Here is a 6,000-nt window from a genome sequence, read left to right as displayed (position 1 = left end):
CAACCAAGATGGAGGCCATCATGAAATGGATAGTGCCTACTAATGTTTATGAGGTCACGAGTTTCATTGGGTCAGCACAGTACCTGAGGAAATTAATAGCCTTATTTTTAGTAGTAGCAACACCGCTCCATGCCTTAACAACAAGTGATAAGAGTTTCCGATGGGGAAAAGGTCAGCAGAAGGCTTTCGAGGATCTAAAGAAGAAGATAAGTCAAGCATTAGTTCTAGAATTACCAAACTTGCAGCAACCCTTTGAAGTGGAGACAGATGTGAGTGGGTATGATATGGGAGTTGTCTTTACACAAGCAAGAAGGCTCTTTTGTTGCCATTCTGAAGTATTTCATGGGGCAGTTCTTAACTAGGAGGAAGAGGTATTCCATTACTTTGAGAGAATTTTGTTTCATAGCTGAGCAAATATAGCCAGGAGAGATAGGAGGTAGAGCACACAGAGAGGATCTGTGCATTTTAGCAACCCACGGGCCATAGACATTACTTTTTTGTACTTGCATCCATATTTCTAGACATAGAAAGAGAGCGAACTCACCTCACCTTCTAGTTGGGTTTTCTCCCGAAAGGGTTTCCCAGAGAGTGACGTTTCATGGGGCAGTTCTTAACTAGGAGGAAGAGGTATTCCATTACTTTGAGAGAATTTTGTTTCATAGCTGAGAAAATATAGCCAGGAGAGATAGGAGGTAGAGCACACAGAGAGGATCTGTGCATTGTAGCAACCCACGGGCCATAGACATTACTTTTTTGTACTTGCATCCATATTTCTAGACATAGAAAGAGAGCGAACTCACCTCACCTTCTAGTTGGGTTTTCTCCCGAAAGGGTTTCCCAGAGAGCATATCTCGTATCTTATGTGTGTGTGTGATCATTTTTTCATTCTCTACTTTTCTGCATAATTTCCATTCACATGCATGCACTAATTACAGTTAAATCCACATATCTTAACATTTAATAAACTGTAATAATGTAGAATTTTTAGAGTTTTAATATATTATTATCAAATATGCTCCGACAAATTGTCCAGTGGAATATCCATGGTAGTTTACGGATCAATAGTGGGCATCACTTTTGGTTTATCATGGTTAAGAAAATTGGCAAAGGCATTGGAATAGACAAAGAGACAATAATTGACATTTAATTATGAAAATAAAGGAAAATAGGAGAAAAGGGAGATGAAGAGACACAAATTTGCATGCAAAGAAAAATGAGAGGAAAATGAAGGAAAATAAAGAAAACAAAGGCATCAATGATAAAAACGCATAAGATAAATAGCTCATAGCTTTTGTCAGTTTTAGCTTTGGCTCTCTTATACTCTTGCACACTTAGAGTACCCTTGGAGAACTTTAGAATTCACTTAGGTTTGGACAAAGGCAAGCAAACAACCAAAGGAACACAAAGGGAAAGCAAATAACGGTAGGATCAACAACTTCATCAGGAGGATTTTGCAGCTAACAGGTTGCATGTATGATTTCCTTGTTGGGATGTGAATGCATGGTATATGAATTTGTTTATTTGGCTCATTTGTTGTCATTGGCATGGGTTTTTCTTGGTTTAACAGTTGTTTCACCCTTACTTTGTCATTTCTTGGTTAGCCATGGTGTGACGAGATTCATTCTGGGCTAAGCTTTAGATTATCAGAAGGTTTTGAATCCAAGTGAGGTGGTCTCAAAAAAATCCCAAGGGTTGGGGGTGGAGACGTTTTTCTTTGGGAAGCCTTCCGCAGTTAGGTGGAGATAGGAACATTCCTCAAGCTATGGTGAAGGAATTCTAAGGCATCCAAGTTTGTTTTGGTTTTGTGATCTCAAGACCGGTTTAGGTGAGATCATGATGACTTGAAGTTGGAGGTGGTTTAACCTTTGGAGTCCCTAGTTGGTTATGTCTTGGTTTATCCCATGAGATCCAACATTCATGCTTGGAATATGGCACAAGGGTGATTGGTTGAAAGAAAGATTTGGTTCAGCCCAATCTCTGGTCAGGTGGTACGTGGAAGTCCTTGACTTGGCTGGATTTTTCATATGTAACAATGAGTTATTTTCCTAATGTGATGAATGAACAAATGAATTTGTTATTATGTTGATTTCATGGCAGATTTGTCATGGTTTCTATTATGGTTATATGCATGGTTCTATGATGTGTTCTAGCTATGGCTCTTATTCATGATTTGATAAGTTAATAAATGGTTGATGAATTTATGGGCTAACAAATGTTGTTGTAGCTAGATTGAGAGGGAATTGAACCTTCTTGGTGATTCTCATATTAAGTTTACACTCTATTAATCATATATACATTCATGACTTGTAGATTCTATGTTTACCATATGTTTGATGAAATGTCTATCATGGATTAGGAATGGCTAGGTCAAGTTCTTGTTCAAGTTCTAAATGGTTAGCATTATTAACATATTTTTTATGTTTTTGGAAACTTACATGCAGTTCTAGGTTGTGGTCCAAAGGCTAGCTTAGAAAAGCGGCTCAGATCTCAGAACCATTGGCATAGAACTGGAGTTTTCAGGTCATAACTGCATGGAAGCAAGCCTATGAATGTGGTTATAGCCTTCCATCTACATGCATGAAGTGTCAAGGGTGTGGTTATGGAGTTAGGTCAGAGAAAAAGGGTTCGTGCTAAGGGATTGATCACTTGGGGTGGATATTTGGCTCCTGAGTGGTATGTGGTCCCTAAGAGATGTCAAAGAGGTTTTCATTTTGTAGGTCCCACTTCCATCACGGGAACTTGGATGTCCAATCATGTCATAGTGACACTCAACTCATGTCTAACCTAGAGGGCTTGTAAAAGTGGGTAAATGTGGGGTGGGGCATTACACCTTGCCTCCACATATATCATTTCATTTATAAAACAATATCATTAATGCATATGCAAAAGATAATAATAAATTCAAAAGAAACTAAAATCCATAAAAATGGATACAAGGATCATAAACCCATGACCGCCTTTAACAATAAACAATCCCCATGATAAGAACAATTGTAGTAGGGCGATTCCAGTGATCTGGAACTAAAATTTCATTGTTAATATTGACGACATCTTCATTCATGTTGTTGCTTTTTTTAGTAGATTCTCCAAAAAGCAAAATTCCTTGGGCAAGAAATAGGTTAACAACCTCGCAACACATATCCTTTGTTTTTATTTTTTAAACATTTGAAACAAACCAAAAAAGTGCTCTGCCTTTTGTAACTAAATTTCATTTATAAGCCTCCAAATTATGGTCTGTAATTCCTTTTAAAACATGACAAGTACCCTTCCATGGCAACTTCTCTCAATTTTAGGTTGGATTTTCACTATTTCCACCAGTGCGACCTTCGTCAAACAATTGGTGGGAAACCTATAAAACCTCAATTTTCCCCCAAAATTTGGCCCAACTAGGCCCAATGTTGGAAACTAGGTTTTGATACCACTCGGTAATGTCCCCAACCTGATGCCAACGAAACTACGCAGTCATAACAAAAAAAATAATCTTTTTTCCATAAGTTACCATGTGCCTGGCAAATTATAATTAACTAAATATTGAAGTACCATCTACCACACACATATATTTTACATCGCACACAACAAATATCGCATACCAAAACGAAAACATAAGGAAATTATCTGAGCACACATATTATCATGATTGCACAGTTGAGCCATTTATAGAATTATGTGAAACCCTAGCTAGGGTTACATTCCACACCCCATAAATTATAAGGTTTAACACACACATACGGAGGTGAGATACAAAAATACCAAAACTTCCCATCTTAGGGTTTACCATCAAAGCGTATAAAAACACACGAAGGAACCCATAAATCATTTCAGGGCACATAATACATGACATCCATAAAAAAATATAAAGTATACAAGACAAAATTACCAAATAATAACAGACAGTTAAGCACGAAACACTATAAGAAGGGTTTCTCTCTATTTTAGCTCAACAATATCAAACATGAACAAATAAACTGATACAGGTAAATTTGAGGCACTTATCTGTATAAAAGAGGTCGACTGGCTATGGGCTCTCCACGTTCCATCCAGCCATAGCCCTGGTGGTTCATAAGCTCAACGACCGGATCACCCTCAAGTTGGGACAACAACTCCAAAGGAAATGGTAACCGAAAATATCCACACATCCATGGCCAAGGTTCCAACCCAACGGTCACGTTGCTCTAGGGCTCTAGACACCCTCTAGGCTATTTGCCAAGGTGCCGACCCAACAAAAATGACACTCTAGGGCTCCAAGCACTCTCTACGCCATAAAATGACATCAAGTTCCCATGAAAACTCCATTTCCGCTAAGCCATAAGCAGGGTCGTCATACCCTTGTAGCACTAAACTCCCAGAGCCAACATAGGGGCTCACATCAAAACGAGATGCATCCATATGGAATGATTATTTAGTCCAGATTCCAATCCCATGACTCACTGGACATTATTCAGTCTTAGATTCCACCCCAGAACTCATCGACTAATTCCCTCTCTAACCATCCCCTGGAGGAATGAATGAATTTGTAGGAAAACATAACCTTTTATAACTACATGGCCCTAACTAGCCAAGTGGCGCTCCTTGGAGCCCCATGGGCCCTGGGGATCACTTTTCACCAAAAGAACACACTCGTTTATTTTTTGTATAAAGTTGCACCCCCCCACACTCTTTCTGTGGAGTGGGCTCCATAGCTAGCCTTATTTTTATTATTATGAAAATATTTTATTCTATTAATGATAATTCATGCTCTAAGGCCTCACAACCTTTCCAGGCTTATAAATATTTAGGCACGTTGGTCCCATAATATATTTAACTTCGTTACATGGGCACACTGGCCTCAAAATATCATTTTGGCTCACCATCCTAAATAATAATATTTAATGAAATTATGAATGGTTGGGGTATTACAATCCTTCTTTCATTTATTCTTTTGACATTCCTAGTGTCTTCCCACCAGATGGAAGCTCTTCCTTTTAATTTGAAAATGGCCACTGTATTCTTTATGTTCCCTGAGTAGTTTTATACTTAGAAGCATTTCCTCAATCCTAACAACCATGCTTCTAGTTCCTCATTTTTCTTAATTTTTCTTTGAATGTAGGTGAATTTTCCTTCTTCAACTCTATAAGTAAGGAACTCCTACAATGTCTTTTCCTTCTTTTCTATGGGAACTTAATATGATATCATTGATGATAATCTTTCAAAAGTGGGTTTCCTCTCATTGGAGGATTCTACTAAAGTGTCACCGCTATGTGCATCCCTCTTGGTACTCCTCTCCCTTTTTCTTTAGGAACTCCCTATGTTACTCTTTTCTAGCCTGTGGTTCTAAACTTGTAATTGGATTTGTACCTTTATTACATGATTCCTCTTTGTGTTATTAGTAGTTGGTCCTTGTTGTAAGTTCCTTTGTATTTCAAATAAAATCTGCAACAACACTACTTTCAATTTATTCTATTTCTCTTATTCTCTAATGAGCCTTTCATTATCATGTTTAGAACTCTAAAGTTCTACCTTTAAAATTCTCATTCTCTCCACCAAATATAAAGGAGTTTCTATCAACCTCGTCTCATCTGATTCTTCATCTCTAATATGGGAGGTCTCATCCATATTGTGTTGTACCATTTTGTCGATATTTCTTTACTTCATGGTCTTTTAAGTGCTAAAAAAATAAGTTAAAGATAACCAATCATACAATTCAAAATGCATGTAGACAATTGGCCTTGATAATGCTTTCAATGACCTCTATAAGTACAAAGCTTGGAATTTCTTGCTACAATTCATACTTAGAAATTTCTATTAGTATATCAGTATAATTAACTTTCTTGCAACATTCAAGCTATTTTAGCATTGATGAAAATATGCTATAACTTAAGTTCTTCATATTTTTAGACCTAAAGTAAGGAAATAAATATAAATATTTTGTTGTGAGACATTAAGGAAAATTTTGAATCTATCATTTTTTCAATTACAAATTTTAATCTAGCACTATAACCTCTAGGTTCATAACATATGTCA

The sequence above is a fragment of the Pinus tabuliformis genome, chromosome 4_2 (genome assembly GCF_031772625.1).
Source record: "Pinus tabuliformis cultivar Carrire ecotype Pingquan chromosome 4_2, CPIR1, whole genome shotgun sequence".
NCBI classification, from domain to species: domain Eukaryota; kingdom Viridiplantae; phylum Streptophyta; class Pinopsida; order Pinales; family Pinaceae; genus Pinus; species Pinus tabuliformis.
The sequence above is the reverse complement of the archived record's forward strand: the minus strand, read 5'-3'. Positions refer to the sequence as shown.